The 23,420-nt window shown below is 40.1% G+C and overlaps 1 protein-coding gene across 4 annotated transcripts in view; it reads left to right on the top strand.

The window, feature by feature from the left end:
• The window catches only part of SUPT3H (SPT3 homolog, SAGA and STAGA complex component), a 465,872-nt gene that overhangs the window by 346,885 nt on the left and 95,567 nt on the right, over positions 1–23,420 (top strand). The gene's annotated exons all lie outside the window — the stretch shown is intronic.

The following is a 23,420-nucleotide window of genomic DNA, read 5'->3' as shown; positions in this document are numbered from 1 at the left end:
TAAGATCTGCTTCCTTTTCTACGTAGACATTTAAAGTCTGTCTTCATTATTCTGTCAGAGATCTGCCCTGAATGTCTTTACTTTGTATTATTTATAAGATCTCTAAAGTGTCTTGTTTGCTTTTTAAAAATAATTTACATATTTTCAGTGGTAGAGAGGTGGTAGGGTTTTTGTTGTTGTTGTTCTCTTCTTTGTGGTGAGCTGTCTGACATATTTAGCCATATTTGACAACTATGCTTTCTTGGTTCTTCTATCTGTTGGTGGATTTCCTAAGGAGCCTGGATAAGAAATAACGTGACTTTCATCCTGTGCTAGAATAGTGGTTTTCAGTCTTCCTTGTACCGGGACCTCCCATCCCAATTAGGCAGAATCTTGCCAGGATCTCCCCCCATTTAGTAATATGGGGAGGGCTGGGTGGTTGTGACCCCCAGGTTCAGAAACCATGCCATAGAGCAATGGTTTCCAGCCTCTGTAGCAGGAATGGCAATTCTGACAAGTCATTTAAGATCTTCCCTCCCCACCACTCAAACCTGCATTTTAAGTTCCTTGGAGGAAGGACATTTCCTTTGATTGGTTCTGTACAGCACCATGCATGCTTTTGGCTCAGTATACAAGTGGTAAGTAATACTATATTAATGAGAGAGCAATTGTTCTGGGCCCTGGCCCACAACTGTTTGCTGCTTTACATTTACTTGTGCCAGTACAACCAACTTTTTAGTCAGCTAAACTGTAGGAGTTGCTTGAAAAGTGTGAAGACACTTATCCTGGAGGAGCCCATTCTGACTTTCTAGATAATTCTTTTCTATCAGCCTGCTGGGGAATCTGCTCACATGCCATGGGCTAAGCTTTCGCGTGACTTCATTTACCCGTTTTTTCCCCCCTCATAAAAGTTCAGTTCATGAATCGTAGGGGATGCAATTAAATACATAATAGGATTGATTCTCCTCTGATGCTGGTTTTACAGTGGTCTACTTCTATTAGTTTCAATGAATTTACTCGTGATTTGCAGCAGTATGAGAAAAGAGCCATGCCCTATAACTTTTACAGTACATTCACACTGATTGAAACACCATGAAATGTGTAGTCAGTGTTTAAATATCCTGTACAGTTGGTAATAAAACCAGAAATCTAGTTTGTGATGCATGTTACTTCAAAGCGCTCAAAATTTTGCCCCCCTCCACCCTTTTTTTAAAATTTTGTTTTTTGGAGTGGATAGGGAGAAATAAGCAATTGCAGGGAATGTATTCCATTCCTAAAAAGAAGAGTTGTAAAGTAGTCTAGTGTATCACATTTTCTGTGTGCAGTAGATTATGATTAACCCATGCTAAGTTTTGGAGGCAGTCCAATAGACAGACATACTTTCAAAACTTTAACAACCTTCTTTAAGGAATTAGTGTACTTAAATCGTGAACTGTGATCTAAAGGCAGTGTTCCTTTTAGGTATCAATTACCTCAGAAATGTGTGGTTATCTTGGTTTGGACAACTGCAAATGGTTTCAGTTCCACTTTGCCCAGGGCCAAAAACATGCTAAGTTGTCCAGAGCAGATGATAAACATATATTTCTGATGTCATTATGGGCTAAACAGGATATGATTGTTTAGTGGTATGGTTTCACTTATGATACCGAAAGCAAATATTGTCTATGCTTTATTTCTTTAAAAAACATTTGATAAAATTATAGCTGAAACTACATGAAATGTATTCCTCTTCTATGATGTCTATCACATATTTCCATCACTGAAGATTAAGGAAAGCTCCAACCCACTTTCAAACACTAATGAAGTAGAACAAGTAGCTTTTCAGCTTTGATTGAAAAATATCAGCTAACTCTGTTGATTTACATAGAAGGGGCATTCTACAATCAGAATATCTTGCAGCTAGAGACATCTTACTCTATCGTTAATCTGACACAAGCATACTACCTCTAGCAATGATAGGAATCAAAAAGGTGCAAGTGAAAGCTGAATAATCTTAAAATTCAGGGCTTAAAAGTAATTGAGAGTAGAAGAATTATTCTTGGTTCAGTTAAGTACATGATTATATTGCAATTGTGTTATATATTACAGTCAGTGTATCAGTATAAGAAAGTATCAAAACCAGCAATAAATAGTTGCAGCAGTAGTCAACTGGCTTGTCAATAAAAGCTGGATTAGAGATTCTGTATCACTGAATCATTAAACCTCAGTCTCCCAAGCTAACAGTAAACGATCCATGTTATGCTACTCAAAGTAACAAAACTGTAGATGGGATAAAATATTTCACCTCATAGACATAACTTGACTATAGACAGTAGAAAGTGGAACTGTCAGGAGCATAGAAATTGCCTGTTTCTGATTTGATAGGTTACAGTTTCTCAAGAATAAACCACAACTGTGCTAGTCTGTTGGGAAACCATGTTTGACTTATGGATTGCAGCCTCCTGCCTTTAAAGTGCAATAGAATAATCAGCATTGGCATCACTCTGTGATTGAATTTTCCTTCTGCTGCCTGTAGTGTACTATAGAATCCATGAGCACAATGAAAGATTACAAATAGATTGCAAGTTTGCTTTTCTCTGTGTCTTAAAAGTTGTACTTGAAAAGAGAAAATTGGTTAGAATTAGAATTAGTGTATGACATGGCTTGGCCAAAAGGGTAAGCTGGCATGTGCTGGTCTAAGTTCTTTGCATTTGTCTTCTAATTTACTGATTGGAGTGTGTGCATGTGAATGTGCTGGTCCTTTGAACTTTTCAGGTGGTCTATTTTCATAAATATTAGCTTGGCCACTTACTTCACTCTCCTATGGATGACAGCCTTTCAGATTTTGAGATGTGCTGGAGGAGCTTCAGGCTGCTGTGGTAGTAGTCTTCGATTACATGCCTTTTAGAGGCAAGAACACTATCTCTCTCTCTCTCTCTCTGGTTGGTGCCACCATATGCCACTTAATATATAATAAGATATTAATTCCTGTGAGTTGGACCCTTTAAAAAAACAACCTAGCAGCAGTGCCACATTAAGATTACAAAATCAAGCTCTCAGAGGTCAGGAAATGCACTGTTAAGGTTAAGAAGAGGAACACTCTACTGTCACGAAATACAGAGTGAAAGTAGATTTGCTCTTATATTTGGGGCAGACTCCTTTCTAAGCTCAGGTAAACTACAATGTTCTGGTTCGCTGCCTGGCACAATCTCAGCCCCAGCATGAGTTAGAACAACCAACCTGTGCCAGCTGGTAACAGTCCCCAAGAGACCATCCACTAATGAGTACTGCTGAACTCCAGTCATGCCCCTTGTGGCCCATCCTTTATCTTTGACCAAAAGGTGTGGTGGCATAGAAGCAAACTATGCTGGCTTTATGTCTGCTGAGACTTCCCCCATGCCGGGGAATTCACAGCTGGATAGATAATGGTTAATATGTGGTCCCTCTGCACCTTCTCAGTGGTGGAAATGGCCTGGATCAGTGAAGAGAATCTGGTTTCCAATCTTAGTACATGGTGCATAAGTACAGTTTTCTCCATAGTCTTCATAGAAATGGCTTTTATGTACTTTGTTTATCTGACACACACAGAGTAAACCACAGCACTTACAAAATGCTAAATAAATATCTGGCTACAAAAACTGTATACTGAATCATAATGTGAAGTAAGGATGCCAATGGTCTTTTCTTACTTCTGAATGCTTAATTGTGCAAATACAGGACATTTTCAAAAGTGTCTAAAGGGTTTAGGAGCACAAGACCCATTGAAAGTCAGTGGGACTTGTGCTCTAAAGTCCCCTAGCTGCTTTTGAGAATACCCATGCAAAGTTCTCCCAATGTTGTTTTTTCACATAAAAATTTGTCAAAAGTACTGCTATATGCTGATAAAAATCGGAAACAAATATTTTAATAGTCAGAACTCTTGTTTATTTTCAGCTAAAGTAATTGCAAAAATGACCCGTTTTAAATGTACTTTAGTGTAGAAGGTTTCTTTTCCTTTCTAAAAAAGTCATTTGCCGTCATTTGTTTTATAATGGTGCTATCTCCCCCACAGGGAAAAAGCCTTCCCATCAGAAAGCTGAACGGACATGCAAAGGAATGCAAACAGCATCACACTGTGAATGCTGTATTTCAGTTGTTGTTCCCTTAGGATTCAAAGGAACACCATTCATCTGTCACTCTGTCTGCTAGTTTAGGGATATATTTCCAACACTCAGATTTTATATAGCAATAATTCAGCAGGAATAGCCACCATAATGCTTTCATAGTACATTGCATTTTTGAATAAACAGTGGAGGGAAAATAACTTCAATAGAAGAATACAGTACCTTTAGAAAGTAGGCTTGAAGCCAAGAAAAAGTTAAAGCTTGGTTACATTTGGAAAGGGGTAGGCAAAATGTGTGGCTTGTTAGAAGATATTGTCCTATAAAATTACACACAAGACATATTTAAAAACGAAGTAGGCCAATATACCACCTGTTCTAAGATCCCTAGATTCATTTTCAGTTTAGACCTGATTCTCCCTATACACTCCCAATGGAGCTAATGGAAATACTTGCATTCATGGAAAAGCCTATGGTGAGCTATGCATAGTTCACGGAAAAGAAACTGGTTTCACTCACTCTTTTGCAAAATAGAGTAAGCTGCAAGGAATTCCTCTTTAATCTCCCAGCAGGAAGAGGGTTGTGTGTGGAATGTATAGGACTTGTTCATTTCTTGTGTGTTCTGTAGAAACAGTGGGTGTGGAATTTCAGAAAGGTGTGGTGGTGCCCAGATACCTTGTTCATGATACTCATGTAGAGAACCAGCACAAATTGCTGCCCCTAGCTGAGGTGCACCAGGTTGGGGGCTGGGCACTGGAAGTGAGAGCAGACAGCCTGTCTCTTCTGTGCTCTCAATGACTCCCCCCTGGAGGAGGAAGCCATCTGATTAAAATGCAGAGGGAACAACCTGACCAGGAGGGGGAGAGAGGAGTAGATTGGGATAAGTAGTCTAGTGAGACTGGGACTGGAGGAAGGGATGGAAACTGCTACTGGGAGCTGGAGGGGCAAGACTAGAACAGATTAGGCAAGGAGACAGCTTGAGAACTCTGGGAAAGAGAAGGATTGGCTGGACAAGAAGACTGGGAGCTGGTGTGCAGAGGGTGGCATTGGGAGCCAGTGAAGGAAACGGGGGTGGGGGTATGGAGAGCAAGGTGATTTGGGGGGGGCTGGGGAGAAGGGGGCAAGACAGAGACTGGATGAACAAAGACTGGGATTAGGAACCACTGGGTGGGAACAGGGGCAACAAGAGGAGAGACAGATCTGACAAGGAGCTGGAGTGTGCGGGAGAACTGGGACTTGCAGGGAAAAGAGATTGGGACAAGGAGCCAGAGAGAGGGTGTTGGGGGAGACTGAAATTGGATGAGGATCTTGGGTAGGGAGCCTGGAACTGAAAGCTGGTGGGGTGGAAAGGGAGAGATGGATTGGACAAGGAGCCAGGAGTGGGGGAACTGGCTCGGCAAGAAGACAGGGACTGGATGTCGGGAGGAGGAGAGACTGAGAGTTGGGATTCCAGCGAGCCTAGAGGGAGAGACTAGGACTGGCTGGGAAAGGAGAATGGTGCTGGGACATGGAGCCAGGCATGCAAAGAGACAGGATGGAATGGGGATATGGCAAAAGAGTTTGTTTCCACCAGCGCACACTCCCATCCAGAGCCTGGAATGGAACCCGGGATTCCTGAGTCTCACCGCTCCTCTGCTGTCCACAAATATCTGTGAACCCCTTGGCAAAGTTTTTCTTCCCCTTCTAGTGCTGGTCCACATACAAAATTCAACCTGCTCCTACTATCACAGGGTGTCTCAAACAGGGGTCGCCGCTTGTGTAGGGAAAGCCCTTGGCGGGCCGGGCCGGTTTGTTTACCTGCCCCGTCCGCAGGTCCGGCCGATCGCGGCTCCCACTGGCCGCAGATCGCTGCTCCGGGCCAACGGGAGCTGTTCCAGCTGCTGTTCCAGCTGCTGTTCCAGCTGCTGTTCCAGCTGCTGTTCCAGCTGCTGTTCCAGCTGCTCCCATTGGCCCGGAGCAGCGATCTGCGGCCAGTGGGAGCCGCGATCGGCCGGACCTGCGGACGGGTCAGGTAAACAAACCGTCCCGGCCCGCCAGGGGCTTTCCCTACACAAGCGGCGACCGCTGTTTGAGAAACCCTGTACTATCAGTTACTTGCTAGCTAAGGTCTGTGTGGTGAATATAAAGGTTGCAATGCTACTGACTGCCCTTGTGGGTGTCAATATGATGCCACCTTATGGAATTTTTTTCCAGTTTATATTTTCTTAAAACCTAGAAAATTACACCCAAAAAAGGTATATTAAAAGAACATTATTAAGGTTGCAAAGTCAAGCACTCAAGAGTTAGGAAATATCAGAATTAAGGTTCCTTAAGTAGCCTTCTTTTGCATGTGCATTATGATGCTATTTTTTCCACAGGACCCTTGTCTCATTTAGTGCACAAGATGGACCTGCTTTGGGAATGAATCAGGACTGTGTAGTGATGGAGACTGTTGCCTGTAGGCCTCTGCTTCATTTGTTGCGGAAGTTGGAAAGTGCATAGTGAATGAGGCACAGGGATTGCAAGAAGAGATGGGATGGTCTCAAGGTTAAGGTGTTCAAATGCCATGCTGGCGAATTGGATTCTATCCCCACTTTTGCCACAGAGTTACTGTGTGATGCTTGGCAAGTCACTTAAATCAAAAATTGTTGCATGTGGTCACTTTTTGTGTGTTCCTCGTTTTCTGGGTGTCTGACTTGAGACCTTTGGGTCCCATTTGCACTCTCAGCTGCAACTAAAGTCAGTGGGAACTGTGCTTTGAGCATATCAGATGCTATGTAATGCTAAGTACTCTCAAAAATCAGGTTGAAGGTGTCTCAAACTGTAGCTACTTTTGACCTTAATCTCTCTGTGCCTCAGTTCCCTATCTATAAAATGGGGATTGTGACCGGGTGCCTGTGATGGGCCTCATTGAAAATACCACACTCAGAGCAGACTGCAAGAAATAGGGCAGGCAATCCCCAAAACTGGTGATTTACTCTATAAATAGATTCACAAATCCAGTAACAAAATAGCTTCTGCAGTGCAACACTGGTTAACCAGAAGCCAAACATAGTCCTGTTTATACATTCCAGCCCTTGGCTCCCATCCAGATAATTAGTTCTGAAATGGTGAGCGATTATTGAAAACCTAATTCACCATATGTGAGGTTCTTACTAATCCCAGAGGATCAGACACACCCTCAGGTCAGTATATATTTCAGATCTTACCCAAATATCACACTGTCAGCCAATGCTCAGTAAGCTAACTAAAGATTTATTAATAAAAGAAAAGGAGAGTTATAAATGGTTAATAGATCATATACATACAAATGACTGCAAAGTCCTTATATCAGGTTTGTAGCAGTGATGGAAATGACTGCTGACTTGTAACATCTCTCTGGTAACTTCCAAGAGATTGGAAGGTCCTCAGTCTACAGTTCAAGATGCTCCTTTTAGTTGTAAATCCACAGTCCAGAAAATTAGAGCAGGAAAAGAGGCAACATGGAGATGTCTTTTTATATTCTCTGCCATGTGCATGGAAAATTACTGTCCCAAACAAAACCCACAGCCCCTGTTTGTGAAAAGTTACTGGCCCAAAATGGTGTCTAGGGTCACATGAGCAGGTCACATGTCCTTACACATGGTTTGCTGAATCACGGGGATGGCCACTGGCACGTCACTGTCTGAGGCATCCACAGGGAGACCTACTGGGTGGGATGAGTTTCTTCTATGGCCCATTGTGGGAGTTGAGTGTTATTGATAGGCCATCAATAAATAGCTGTCTAGCCCTGATGTAAATCTATCTGGTGAATGTCATCCAAGAATACGACACAGGTTTAAGATACAAGTACATAGCCAATATTCATAACTTCAGATACAAAGATGATACATGGATTTAACCAAGATAGTCATGCTTGATAGATTGTAATGTTTCCATTGACAACTTACATGATACATGTTGTACAAGATTTATGGTAATTGTATGATATAAACAGTCATCTTTAATCATACAGCATCACAGGGATAATAGCACCTTCTCACCTCACAGGGTTTGGTGAAAATAAATTAATATTTGTGAAGCATTGAGATACTACAGCAATGAGCACCATAGAAAAAGTCTATGAGGAAATAAATAATTGTATCTTCAAATCAAGGTTTGAATAATGTGCAGTAGTAAATAAGGCATCGGACCACAGATTGAACAACGAGGATAAAACAAAATATTAAATAGCTGCTCAGTAAGTGAGCACCATCGATTCTGTGCACTGAATGAGAAAGGGATCTGGTGGAAAAAATAGTATCGTGATTATAGACTGCATTATAATACATACTCACAGACAACCTTAATTCTAGCATTTCCTCACTTTTGAGTGGTTGACTTTTCAACCTTAATAACATTATTTTAATGTAATTTGTGTGTGTAAAAGATATACTCACACAAATTAAACTAAATAAAAACAAAAACAACGTTAATTAGGCTGCAGAGTCATGCTCTCAGAAATTAGGAAACACCAGATTTAGAGTTGCCCATGAAACCTTAATTCAGTATCCTTATGCACTGAATGAGGTTGGGGTCTCATGGAAAAATGTGTGCTTATGATCACATCACGTATGATCATGTAATTAAAGTTATAAGCGCAACGGGATCAAGCAAAGGTTGCACAGTCAACCATAAAACTTGGCATTGCAACCTTAATAACATTCCTTTGAAGTCATTTTTGTATATAATTTCTGAGGTGGTTGTTTTTTTAAAGGTAAAGGTAAAAACAAATTCTGTTTTGTACAGCTCTCACAAAGTCCCCCCATTTGCATCATTAGCAGGGTTTGAACTTTGAGCCTGAGCACTGCAACCCAGACCTATCTGACCTGAACTCCAGGACTCAGTGTGTTAGCTGGCAGCAGGAAAGGCTCTTATCCCAAAGTTGAGGGTTGGGTTGCTGGGTCCAGGTAGTGGTGGGACACAGCCAGGCTCAACTCAGCTCAGCTCTTTCGCGTCTCCTCTCTGGGAGGTGGGGGGTCCTGCCCCATATAGTGCCCCTAGAAGGGGAGGATGGGCTGCCAGGAGCTGGGGGATTTCGTTTAAATTGTTATGCCCTAGAGGTGTGTGTGTGTGTAGAATGGTATGCTGGGACTATGTGATAGATGTAACAGTAGAAGTAGGTTTATGGGGAGCCTGCCTTGTCTCTCTCCATCTCCCACCCTCCAGGGAGTTGGGGTGCTCCTGTCCCATATTGTGCCGCCAGAGAGTATGGGTTGCTGGAGCTATTGTGGAGGGGGAAGCCTAGCCTGGCTCTCACTCTCTCTTCCCCTTATAGCTGCTCCTATACATTTCCAGTACAATGTCCACTACTACTACTTTGGTGACAGCATGAGCTGGGCTCTTTAGAATGCTCAGTGATTTTGGCATGCTATCAGAATTTTCCTGTGGAACTCGAGTGAGAGAATGGAAATGGTGATTTTTAACACTTTATTACTCAACTAAATGTGAATGGAATTTCACAGAAGAGAGTAAAGGCACTTCTGTTTCCTGAGAGGTGTCTTCCTCCTGAATAGCAAAGGCCTGCTGCAAACAATGGGAATGTTAATGCTTCTCGAACTAAAGGCCAAAGAATCCTTTAGAATGGAAAGTACTGGGCAACCTAATTATATGGGACAGTGCCCACATACTGTGTTCTTCTCTTGATCCAGGAAAGAAAACTGATCCAAAAAGAAAGTGTAGATAAAAACTTATCCTTGCGGCAAAACCATGGGAGTTTACTCTGAGCATGGGCAGCGTGTGAACTGAGGCTCGGGGAGGCCAGCCCCCAGCCCGGCCCACCCCTTCTGCCTGAGGCTATGATGGAAAATTAGTTTTGCTTGAAGCATTGGTGTAGCGATCTTACGGGTATTACCTGTCATGGATCAGTGTGTGGGCAGTCATGCCTAGTGGTTGGAGCAGTGGGAGTCAGAAACTGAGCAGATCTGGTACAGGAGTGATTGCAGCTCCAGGTGTAAGAATGTTAGAGGTACCTGCCATAGGAGTTATTTTTGTGTGCATCTTTTCAGTCCTTTTTTGGTAAATCTGAATAAATAAATAAACATAACTAAATCATTTTGACAATCCGTCTCCAAGGGCACACCAGTCTATCACCCTGACAGTGACTAGGATCAAAGCCCAGAGGAGGTAACATTTTGACAGTGGTATATTTTTTAACAGTCCTATTTCTAATTCCATCTCAAAACTCAGAGCCAGTGTGTGCCCATCATGATGACTTTGGTCATAAACTGCATGGGATATGGTGGATCATAGAATCATAGAATATCAGGTTTGGAAGGGACCTCAGTAGGTCATCTAGTCCAACCCCCTGCTTAAAGCAGGACCAATCCCTAACTAAATCATATAGCTGTCATAGAGGCCATGAGATCCTAGAATACTGTTCGGTGTTGCTGCGGGTGAGGGGCAAGAGTGCTGTCATATTAGGATGACATCATTAACTACATTTATGTAAGGGAGAGCACTAACCCAATATCCTCAGTTCCTTCTCCCTAGCCCCCACACACAGCCTTGAAGTTCAAAGGACTCCAAGGGAGAGGAGAAGACAGATGGATAATGTGAGCGTTAAACAGAACTACCTCTGTCTGCAATCTAATAAGCCTCTCTTCTGATAATTAGTTTCTTAGGTGTACTCTTAATTTAGTTAGAGTATTTGGAGCTGCTTGCTTCAGATTATCCAAAAGGCTCGGTCAGATCCCAAACCCCGTATAGAATTCAAAAGGTTTGAGTCCTGCTCAGCCCTCTTTCCGTAGATTGCTGCATGTTTGGTGCCTAGTGTGCGTGGAAGAGGTTCACATATGTCCTAGAGAACAATTTGCTATGCTTTCACCCCTCGCATGAGAAAGGACAGACAGCTAAGCCTGGAGGCACTTTGACTTCCTTGAGCCTCCAAGTAGACCATCTTAGTGCTCCTTCAAAAGTTTCAAGGTCTTCTCTAAAGCGATCCGAGATGCACCCTGCCACTCCAGCTTTGATACCTTTGGACACCTGAGAAACGGCTACTCAATTTAATTTCACACTGGGACCCTTCACATCTGTCTTCACACTCTCTTCAGGGATCCTTCTTATGAGAAACTTCTATGAGAGGAAGAAGTTCTCTCCTACAAAAAGTTCCTCTACAATACCAAGTAATAGGATTTTACTCCAGATAGTTCCCAATACTCAGGAAGTCTAAAAGTCTAAGACCCATCCTGAACCCTAGACACCTCAACAAATGAACAAATTCTTTCAAGTTCATGATGCTAACACTAGGGGATATTATCCTGTCCCTGTCCAAGGTAACTGGAGTGCAGGTGTCAATCTAAAGAGTGCATACTTCTTTGAGGTGATAATCCCATCCACCTCAAGTATCTTTGGTTTCATGGGGGAACAAATAATTTCCTCAATTTCAGTCTGCCCACTGCACCAAGGGTCTTCACAAAATGATTCTTGGTAGTCTCAGCACATCCTTGAGGGGGCCATTTAGGGATATGGGGCAAAAATCTGTTGGATGATTTAGTTGGGGATTAGCCCTGCTTTGAGCAGGGGGTTTGACTAGATGATCTTCTGAGGTCCCTTCCAACCCTGATATCTCATATCTCAGACACAAGGATATGTGCGTTTATCCCTATCTAGGTGACTGACTTCTAAGGGCCAGCTCTCAACAGGATCTCTCCTCCAAAGTTCAATACACATGTGACTTCCTGCAGTCACTTGGGTTGCTGATCAACTGGGAGAACTCCTTACAGCTCACTCAAAGGATCACCTTTATCAGAGTTGTCCTTAGACTCCACTCAAGCTAGGGCTTTTCTCCCAGAAGAGAGCTTTCTAAAGATAAGAGACTTCCTGATAACTCTCAGGGATCAACCAATGCAGACAACACAATTCTTCCTATGATTCCAAAGTTTTGTGGCCTCTTCTACCTATGTTATACCTTTTGCTCATCTGCAAATGATGAGGCCTCTACAACACTGAGTAATGTCTCATCACATGCCCAATGTACACAATCTGAAAAGGAAGCTAATCATATCCCCCAAACTGCTTCAACAGCTTTGCTGGTGGGAGACCAGAGACAACGTACTGCAAGGGGTGTCATTCATACCTGCATCACCTACTGTTAAACCCATCACAAATGCCTCGGTCGGGGTTCTAACTGTCAGGACCTCTGTGTGCATGACCTCTGGAACACCTGGGAGTCCAACTCCACATCAGTGTTCTGGAACTCAGGTCTAAGATGTGTTCCAAAAGCCTTCCACCAGTCCATACAACACTGTGTAGTACGGATGCTCATAGACAATACCATGGCCATATACTATATTAGCAAACAGTGGGGAGCACGCTCCCAGGCCCTCTCCACAGAGGCAGGCAAACGGTGGCTCTGGTATACTCACCATCACATTCACCTGCTAAAAGTACAGTCAACACAAGAGGAGAACATATAGACGCACTCAGCAGGATGTCTTACAACCAACAAAAATGGTCTTTAAATTGGTCAGTGGTATCCTCACTATTTCTCATTTTCATATCTGGCAAGTACTGGCAAACACTGACATGTGTACACTGAATATGGGCTGTAAGGGTGATTTGTATAAATTTCCAGCCCTGTACTATATGTTTAAAATTATGTGGATTGCAGGTAGTTTGTGATCTGACAAAACACTGCTCAGACTTCTAGGATAGGAAGTAAAGAAGACTTCTAGGATAGGAAGTAAAGTACCTTTGATACTACAAAGGAAGTGAGATAGGCAGATTGTAACTAACCCATGCTGGAATTTGGCCAGGATACTTGGGATAATTTTCTCATTCTTCTGAAAAGTCTCATTGGATATTTAATTATCACAGGGTTACCAGGACCTAAGTTTTGTATGTCTTCAGCAGCACAAAGCCCTTTTACGCTATGCTGGGGCACTGAATCAGGGCTGACTCAGAAGAAGGAGTGCTATATATTTAATCATCAGTACCATATCTCCTGGACATAGGGATTCCTTGGAGGTCCCATTCAAGTTCTGATTTATACAGACACTGCTCAGATAGTGAGATCAGATGATATGACAAACGGCATGGTTTCTTTTTAGGGGATTTAGGCAATAACCATGCACATTTCTCATTACAATAGATTTTTAGATTTAGTGGCGATTAACAATAATGAAACTGTACTTATTTGAAAAAACAACGAGGAGTCCTTGTGGCACCTTAGAGACTAACAAATTTATTTGGGCATAAATTTGTTAGTCTCTAAGGTGCTACAAGGACTCCTCATTGTTTTTGCTAATACAGACTAACACAGCTACCACTCTGAAACCTGTACTTATTTGAGTTTCTTTTAAACCAAGAATCACGCAATACTTTACAAATATTAAATAATTAGCCTTTTAATGTAGATCATTATTGCTTAAAGTGTTTTACATTTGAGTAAACTGAGCCACAAAGAGGTTAAATCAGATGCTCAAGGAGCTGGAGTAGAATCCATGAGTACTGACTCCCAAGCTATGTCTTCGCTGCTACATACGGTATGTTTTTACATTCAGATTGTCTACTTGAGCTAGTTATCTCAGTATAAAATCCTAGTGGAAACAAGATACAGGTAGCTTTTAACCTCATTGCAGGTAGTCAGGTCAACACTATAACCGCCTCCCCCAATTTGGGATTTACCTCAACTAGCTATATCAAGGTAATGACTACAGTACCTTACCTCCACAAGGATTTTACATCAAAATAGCTATCTTGGGTTAACCATCTCCAAGTGAAAACACACTTGTGTTTACAGTGAAGACATAGTCCCAGTCCTGTGCTATCACCATTAGAAATAAATTGCTATGAACTTGGGAGATTGTTTTCAGTCTAAAAAATGGGGGCCCGGGGTTTATTTTTACTTCTAGAAAAGAGCCCCTAACTCCAACCTGTGGAATTATTGACTTGAGGAATATGATGTTGACCCCTTCTATACACATTTTTCTTGCTCTTATAATTTTCTTGGCAGTCTGGAATCAATATGGTCGTTACCACATTTGAGTCGTAGCTAGTTATTCTTTTTAATTCTAAAAATGATTTCATTACAAGCTATGACATGAATTGTGAATGTGAAATCATGTTAATATCAAAAACATATGAAGATGCATTCTGTAGTATATTCTAACGGTTCTTAAAGTTAGCATCTTTCTAAAATATTCTTTTGAATGGCATATTTAAAGGGCAAAAATGAAAGCTCCTTGGCAGTTCAGTTAAATGCTGTTGAAACATTGCCTCTGGATCTTAGAAAGGAATCATTAAATTTGGATGTTCATCTGATCAAACAAAAGAAGGATGAGTAGATTTTGTCAGTGGGCTGGATTTTATTTCCCAAGGCTAACAGCCATCTCCAGGACTTTGTCAGACCTTCTAACAATTTTTTCTGCCATTGTCAGATGGTATTATTTAAAATTGGTTCATCCACTTGTGTGGGATTCATATCCTATAACATACAGCAACTGTGACAAGAAGACTCTTATGCTGGAGATGTTATTCAAAGCCCTGTTGATTCTCTCAGGCTGCAGACATCTGCCGGAAAAAATTGTACTACACACAGCATCTGGCGTTCGGTCCCATCTCCTCAGGAAGACCAAATCAAACGATTTAGAAAAAGGGACACACACACACTACATCCGCTTGGAAAAAATGTATATCATTAAAAAAATGTATATCAGAGATGTTTTAGCTGTCAACTCATATCAGAAGCTAATTGTTTTATATCTGATAATTATAATAGTATCGTCGGATATACTGAAGTCAGGCAGTTTGCCTTACATGTAACCACACACATACAAAATGATAGTGTTAGTTGCAAAATCTTTCCCTGTGCATACTAAGACCGGAGAGCTGTTTTCCAGTTACTGAACTGGAGTAAAGTTCTCAGGGAGATGATATAGCAATAGACTTGATAATCTTGATATCTTTAATTTTGTTTTTGTTTTTTTTAGTTAATGGGGAACACTTTTGATTGACAGCTCCAAATATGAGCTCCAAAGAGTCATGAAAAACTCAAAAACCCTAAGCATGCAGTAGCAGTCATCACTACAGAGTCGGCATTTACTAACAGTTACAATAGTAGATCATATAACATATTGCAATTGTTCAGATAACATAATGTGCTAACTGTGGCAATAGCGTGACTTTGAATGGTGACTACTATAAGACTATTAGTTCTTTGCAACCAAGGCTCAAAATATTATCATTAAAGTTGTTGTTCTGTATGGGCTAAATACGATATGCCCAGAATTCTGAATTTCAAATTCACCTGTATTGAAAGCACAGGAAAATATCCTGAGCATTTTGATAGATTCTAAGAGAATATACATATAACATGCACACACTCACACTTTATTAATGTTTTATGCATATGGTACATGTCTGGAGATGTGGCATATGTTTAATCACCCTAAAGTATCTGGAATCCAACAACTGTTAGTGCAACATAAGGGTTGAAATATCAAGCCATAGAAAGGTAGGAATTGATTGGTAAAACTGAACTTTCAAAACTGTCCCTTTATATTTATGCCTTGAAATATCATCTCTTTGTACATTGTTTTAAATTGCTAGTGTCAATAGAGCTGTAGTTTCCTCAGTGATGAAGTCTGTGGAGCTCTGCTGATTTACTCCAGCTGAAGATCTGACCCATTATTGTTAGAATTTGCGTAATATTTACATCAAATAAGATTTGCAGATGTTCGAACAAATTCTTTCTAAGTATGTTTTAAAATTATGTATGTCCAAAATGTATGGCAAAAGTGTTATTTTTAATATTTTAGTTTTACACACACAGTTCAGAAATGGGTGAACAAATTTTGTTACATATTTTCCCAAACTTCTCCTAGGAGCTGAGAAAAAGCATGGAAAAATCTCTTATGCAAATGAAATTGTTTCAGAAAATTATGAGTAATTGAGACTAATGGAGGCTTATAACGGATATTGAACTTCATCCTTACAACTTCTGCTAGCATGGATGAATGGGTGTGTGTGTGTGTGTGTGTGTGTGTGTGTGTGTGTGTGTGTGTGTGTGTGTGTGTTTTCAGGGTGTCAGCTTCCCATACACATTGGGAAGCTGAATTTTCAAACATGGAAACAGGACATCCAGATCCTGATTTTGGACACTCAAACCCATGCCTTGGTGACTAAGAGCCTACTTAAGTGTGTAAAATATGCAGATTTGGGGTGTTTTGTTGAAACAGCCCTATTTATAAATTAGGTCCATGGTACGCAGTATGGCTGAGATCTGTAGGCGACTTTGAAAATCTCAGTCTATATATATTGTGACAAAGTTCCTCCTCTACCTTGGTGGGTCCTGCGCTTATTGGCAGATTTGCTCGCCTCAGAGATCTTCCCCTCTGGTGGAACCCACAGTCCGGGTCAACTCCTCCTGTGTCTGATCAGGAGTTGGGAGGTTTGGGGGGAACCCGGGCCCGCCCTCTACTCCGGATTCCAGCCCAGGGCCCTGTGGATTGCAGCTGTCTATAGTGCCTCCTGTAACAGCTGCATGACAGCTACAACTCCCTGGGCTACTTCCCCATGGCCTCCTCCAAACACCTTCCTTATTCTCACCACAGGGCCTTCCTCCTGGTGTCTGATAACACTTGTACTCAGTCCTCCAGCAGCACACCCTCTCACTCTCAGCTCCTTGTGCCTCTTGCTCCCAGCTCCTCACACTCGCACCACAAACTGAAGTGAGCTCCTTTTTAAACCCAGGTGCCCGGATTAGCCTGCCTTAATTGATTCTAGCAGCTTCTTGATTGGCTGCAGGTGTTCTAATCAGCCTGTCTGCCTTAATTGTTTCCAGAAAGTTCCTGATTGTTCTGGAACCTTCCCTCTTACCTTACCCAGGGAAAAGGGACCTACTTAATCTGGGGCTAATATATCTGCCTTCTATCACTCTCCTGTACGCCCGCCCACTTCCTGGATCCCAATAGGATCACTCTCCTGTAGCCATCTGGCCTGACCCTGTCACTATATATATATATATATATATATATATACATATACATTTTGATTCAGAATTAGAAAGCCTTAAAGTAAGTGTGTATGTTAAACATCTAAAGCCACATGACATCTGTAAAACTTAGCTGAGTGCGTGGCCAGCCAGCGTTAACTGATTATATCTACATTTGTAACATTATGATTCTCAAGGGCTGGATCCTTGGAAAGTTGCACATATTTGTTATCAGTTTAAATCATCACTATAAAACTACCTTTGTTTTGGAAATCTAAACAAAGACTTGACAGTTAAAGAGGATGAAGACACTGACCATGGGGAAAATAAATGGAATTATAACAAAGGGAGCAAAAGTACTGATTTCAGCTAAACGTTACTTTTATGTAGTGTCCTTTAATAAAAAAACCCTTTAAACTATTTTAATAAAAATGTTTTTTCTAATGTGTTGCTTTAAATACTATACTACTTAAACAAATATTTAAATATTATATTAACTTTTCTGCATACTTGACATGAATGTAATTCTACCTGCCTGCCAAGTATGTCAAAACCCCAAATCCACTTGCATTTGCCAGGGTAAATGTTTATTTTGTTTTCCCACATAATGTGCTCTTTAAAGTGTCACCAGCATAGCAAATCTGATTGCTTTTTAATAGAGACATGGTGGTTTTTTTGCTTTCATTAGGAAACAGGATAAACTATCAGTAAAGCTTATGCTAATGAATCCAAATACTGTAGATGCTCTTTGCTCTCCCTTCCCCCCATCCCAGGAAATATTCCCTTCAAAACTATTGTAGTAGTATTTTATTTTTATAAATACATAAAGCATAAGTATTAGTATGGTTATTTATAGCGTCACAAAGCAAGGACCCAGTTCTGAGAAGTGTTTAGGCCCTGCTCCTTCCATTGAAGTCAATGGAAGTTCTGGATGCTCTACAGCACTCTCCAAAAATATAAATATTCTACGTACCATGAAATTGTAGAAATGATTTAAGACCTGATTTACTGGAGATGCATTTTTAGGGAAATCTGATTTCTGCAGTGTGGAACATCCACATTTTGGGCGTTAAATGGAACTGTGCGAAAGATACCAATTTCCATGTATAGGGGTTTTGCAAACTTTTTCTTTGTTTTTTTTGGTTTGCATGGGTTTACATCTCATTGTGTTTCATTTTGACTTTCAGGTGTGAACAAACCCCCAAAACTCATTGGTTTAGGGTTTTGTTATGAAATTTTGCACAACTCAAAAATGTCTTGTGTGAGATTTTGCAGGGGGAAATCCTTTGGGTATTTTTTTTTCTTTTTTCTTTACAGAAACAGTCCCATAGTATTTTTGGTTCGTTGTAGTATGTTAATTAATGTCAACCAGCATCTGGTTTTGGGTTTTATATCAACACTTTGTAATTTTGTGGGGCGCTTATTCTTGGGCACAAGAAACAAGACAAATTAAACTGAGAATGATGGCCCAGATTTGCATAATTTTCCAGTTGTGTTTACTGAGGCAAGGTCAATTCATTCCAGGGGCTTGTCTGCATCCTTTTTTGTAACCATTGGAGAAGAGAGAGAATAGTCTTATGATTAAAGCCCTGCACTTTGGGAAAGTTACAGTGTCTCTGTGTCTCTGTTCCCCATTTTTATAATGGGGATAATCCCTACATCAAGGGTTCTGTGCTTAAACCAGCCTCACTCACTCTCTTCTCTAAAGTCGCACAGCAATTTGGTGGCAGCACCACAAATGGGACCTAGCATTGCTGGTGCCCAGTTCCTTGTTCTAACAGCTAGACAACACTCTCGGACACATGCGCCTATGTTTGAAATCGTGCATCACTTGTGCACTGACTTCATGCTGCAATTTCCCAAAGAGTATTTGCACATAATTTTGTAGCATGCTGATCACAGACAGTTGACGTCACTGAAGTCGGTGCTAGTTTTACTATTGGTTTCAATGGGAGCAAGATCTGGCCCACAGTGCTTACGTGCTAGTCCGTGTATATTAAACAATTCCTTTTAATCATGCTTTACTGAATGCTTGTTAATGTAGGTTCTCTGTGCAGTAAATATCTATAACTTTAGTACCAAGCAAATTGGTTGAAACTATAGTAAAGAACAGAACTATAAGACATGTAGATGAACACAGTAAGTTGGGGAAGAGTCAACACAGCTTTTGCAAAGGAAAATCATGCCTCACCAATTTATTACAAAGTAGTGCTGTCAATTAATTGCAATTAATGCAAGCGCTTAATGCAAAACAAATTAACTAGATTTAAAAAATTAATCACAGTTAATCATCACACTATTAAGCAATAATAGAATACCAATTACAATTTATTATGTTTTTGGGTTATTTTTACATTTTCAAATGTATTGATTTCAATTGCAACACAGAATTGTTGCAACACTTTCAATTGCAAAGTGTACAGAGCTCACTTCATATTATTATTTTTTATTACAAATATTTGCATTGTAAAAAAGATAAAAGAAATAGTATTTTTCAGTTCACTTCATACAAGTACTGTAGTGCAATCTCTTTATCATGAGAAGTTGGTGTCCCTAAACCTCTGACTGCCAGAAGCTGGGACTGGACAGCAGAGAATGGATCATTCAATAATTGCCCTGTTCTGTCCATTCCTTGTAAAACTGCTGGAAGACAGGATACTGAGCTAGATGGACCATTGGTCTGACCCAGTGTGGCCATTCTTATATTAACAAATTCAACATCATATGCGCTAATACAAATAATTTAGGTTTGCAGTAAAATCTTTGTAAATATTTTAAGTAATATTTTTTCTATACCAAATGTTCTTGCTTTGAAGCAACATACTTATCCTTGATCATCATGGGGTGTGATTGCCGCACATCGTAGACATACCCGAGCTAGCTTAAATCTAGCTAGTTTGGGTGCCGGAGCAGTGGAAGCTGTGGCAGAGTTGGCTTCAGTGTGGGTTGTTCAAGCCACCCGGGACCCTGGATAATTATTTGGGAGGCTAGCCCATGCTGAAACCCACACTTGCTGTGACTTCACTGCTCCAGGACCGGAATAGCTAGATTAAAGCTATCCGAGCTTCAGTCACCTCTTGTGATTGCAGTGTAGACATATACCCTTTGATTGCTATATGTAAAGATGTAAAGTATGATGTTATTTACCTTATTTATTCATTTACTGTATTACTATTATTATTTGTAAGTAATTAACCTTGTTTTTAAACCCACTTTTATTTTACATTGTGAGTAAACCTACAAATTGCGACACCTGATGAGACCATAGGTCTCTCTCTATATATACATATATATCTGATGCTTTGTAATCAAGAAACCTCTATATACACATACATGCAAAGCACAACCATTTAGTGTTCTAAATATTTAGTTTTCTTTCTAACGCTACAGGTGATTAACTTGCTCCCTGAAGCATGTGATTTGATTATCTTTATCTTGCCTTACGAATCTTAGCTATTAGTGGTTTAAAAAGTCTGTCCACGGTATTTGACTCAGTAGCCTAAATTCCATAAATTGAACCCTAACAAGAATATTCATACACACACTTTCTGTATCAAGATAACAAGAATGCATTCTTGGATATCACTGCATATTCTTTTTCAATCACTACTGGTTCCTACAGAAACAGTGACTTCAAGACTTTTTTGGGCTGGTGCATCTTAATATCCAAAATGTCCAGCCATGTGCCACAGAAGAGAGAAAACAAATCTATAACACCTCTATATAAAATGTCAGCTTATACAAACGTATATGCTAGATCAGGGATCGGCAACCTTTGGCACACGGCCCGTCAGGGAAATTCGCTGGCGGGCCAGCACGGTTTGTTTACCTGTAGCGTCCGCAGGTTTGGCCCATCGCAGCTCCCACTGGCCGCGGTTTGCCGTTCCAGGCAAATGGGGGCTGCGGGAAGCGGCATGGGCTGAGGGGATGTGCTGGCCGCCGCTTAAAGAGATACTTAGTTTGGATCCTTCCTGAAAAATGGCTGGCTGAAATTGCTTTGTAACCTTTCACCTTGTTTCTCTGGTTTTTGTTCCTTAGTGAGTGAAACTTGGCATAGCTAGAGACATTTTATTATGCTTTTCTTTGTTAACTAAGACTTTAGCTAGATCTGCCTGTGTGGCAGATTTCTGTTGATGAACATGCTTGCTTGTGACACATGAAAACAATTCATCACAATCTTAATAAAAAACCTCCATCTTTTAAAATGATTAGGAACATTCACTTGAGATGACAACCTTAAGTCAAGAGTATTTTATAATCTTAAATCAGATGACACCCAATTGCAAGAGGTTTTTCCTATAATATAATCTTTCAAGACTTCCATATGCTCTGACATGTTATTGCCATTGATACTTACAGTGCTCCTATAATATTATTCATATTTTCATCAAACCTGTCTCTTTGAATATATTTTGTGTTACATAGTGTTTTTGAAAAGAAAATTATTATTCTTTCAGAATTTGTTGACTGTTTCATTGTGCTAATTTTGAATGCAGATTTGTTCATGAATAATAACCGTCTTCAAATTCTTCTCTGTGCCTTTATATGGAAAAACAGCTTGACTTATCTCAGATGTTAAAGTAAAAACAGCAGGCAGCTCGTTTTAGTTAATTTGTACTGAGATGCATGTGCACAGCTCCTGGTGACTACACATGCCAAGTGCATACATCTAAGGATGGAATTTGTTCTTAAGATATTGGTGTTGGTGCTAGAAACTTAGTGTGGTTCTGTTCTGTAAAATTGGCCTCATTGAGTTCAATATTCTGGTGACTCTCCTATCATGTTTTTAAAAAGGGATTTCTCTGTCTGTGAGAACTGTACATTCAGATGGGTATCCAAAACTCATGATGCTTTCTTCCTACACTACACATGACTACATCTAGTAAACACAAATCCTGAAGATAGGTGACATTTATGGTAATAATGCATGAGGCAGAATAGAATGTAGATTGTTGTTCTGAAGCTAGCTTGGATCTGCAGTGCTGAAACATATTTTTTTTAAAAATCATATTTCTTTTACCAAATTAAAAATGTGTAAGACACATAGAATGAAATACTATCTTTACAGAAGTTAATGCAAGTTTTGCTACTGACTTTAGTGAAACCAGGATTTCACCCTAATCATACGACCCAATTCAGGAATTGCACTCGATTACACTGGTTTGACTGTGGCTCATTGTGAGCAAATAAGTGTGATAGCAGTTGTCAGTATTAGTTACTATTGTGACTTTAACCCCACTTCATTTAGATGGAAAAAAATTTTCCCCAAACCTCACCTTTTAAAAATTACCTTCTAAAATTGCAGTTATTGGTATAATAGTCACTTTTATAGATTTGTGCGATTTGAATTCCTTGACTTTGAACACATACATTTTGCCATTATTTTTTGGAATTACTATTTTGTTTAAGGCAGGTCTTCAACTGTCCGCCTGCTCTCTAGAGTGCTAAATTATTTCTCCTGGAAGCAAGGGATTCTACCCAAAATTGGGATCTAAAACAAAACTTCTGCAAATGATAGAAGGAAAAAAATAATATCGAGGGAAGCTGGAGGATTCCAGAAAGAACCCCTTGGTATCACCCAATGTAATTTACATTACATTTTTGCATAGACTCAGGTTTTCATGAGCAAAATGAAATATGGCATGGCTTATTAACAAACTTCAGCCCTTAAATGATATTATTTTAAATACATCTTTCATTGTGCAGTCAAAAAGAAATGTATGTTAAATGTCTCCAAGTTTAATCAGGTTTTCAGTTCAGTTTCTTAGAGGCTGTCTCTGCAGTTGTTGTGTTAATGTTAAACAGCAAGAGTACAAGGGACAGTTTTAGCCCGAGTGGAAGATAATATAGAAAATCCCGTTATGCAGAAAAGAGCTTTTGTGTGCTGTGTTCCTCTCCCAGGCAATTCTTTGAAGTTTACCCTAAATGACCAAAAGATTTAACTGTAGCCATACTTTTAGGGGTGAGATTTTAAAGTTGTTTATGTTCATCTGATCTGGAAATTGATGTAAAACTAGAAGAAGTTTTAAGAAGAATTCTACTCAGCAAACATAAAGGTCTCTTGCATATTAACCTGGTATGTAGAGTTTTTGATGTACAGCCAATTGGAAACCACAGAAAAAGGTTACAGCATCCTCAATCAGAAAAGTAAAAGAAGGTAGGTCTTCTTAATGCATTAGTCTGCTAATAAGCCCCATGTAATTTTTTATGTTTGCTAGCAAGGTTTATCCAATATTTAACAGCTTTTGGAAAACACTGGTAGAAATTAGTCATAAATTTAACACATGATTTACAACACACATTGAGATATATTTAGGAACAGAGAAAAATATTTTCCTAGGGAAATCAAAGGTATCCCATGAAGAGGAAATGTTTCATTTACAGGTTCCAGCTCCGTGTTTCACACCAGCAGTAATAAATTTAGACAAGGA

The sequence above is a fragment of the Emys orbicularis genome, chromosome 3 (genome assembly GCF_028017835.1).
Source record: "Emys orbicularis isolate rEmyOrb1 chromosome 3, rEmyOrb1.hap1, whole genome shotgun sequence".
NCBI classification, from domain to species: Eukaryota; Metazoa; Chordata; order Testudines; family Emydidae; genus Emys; species Emys orbicularis.
Note: the sequence above shows the minus strand (reverse complement) of the source record. Positions and strands in the feature narration are given on the sequence as shown.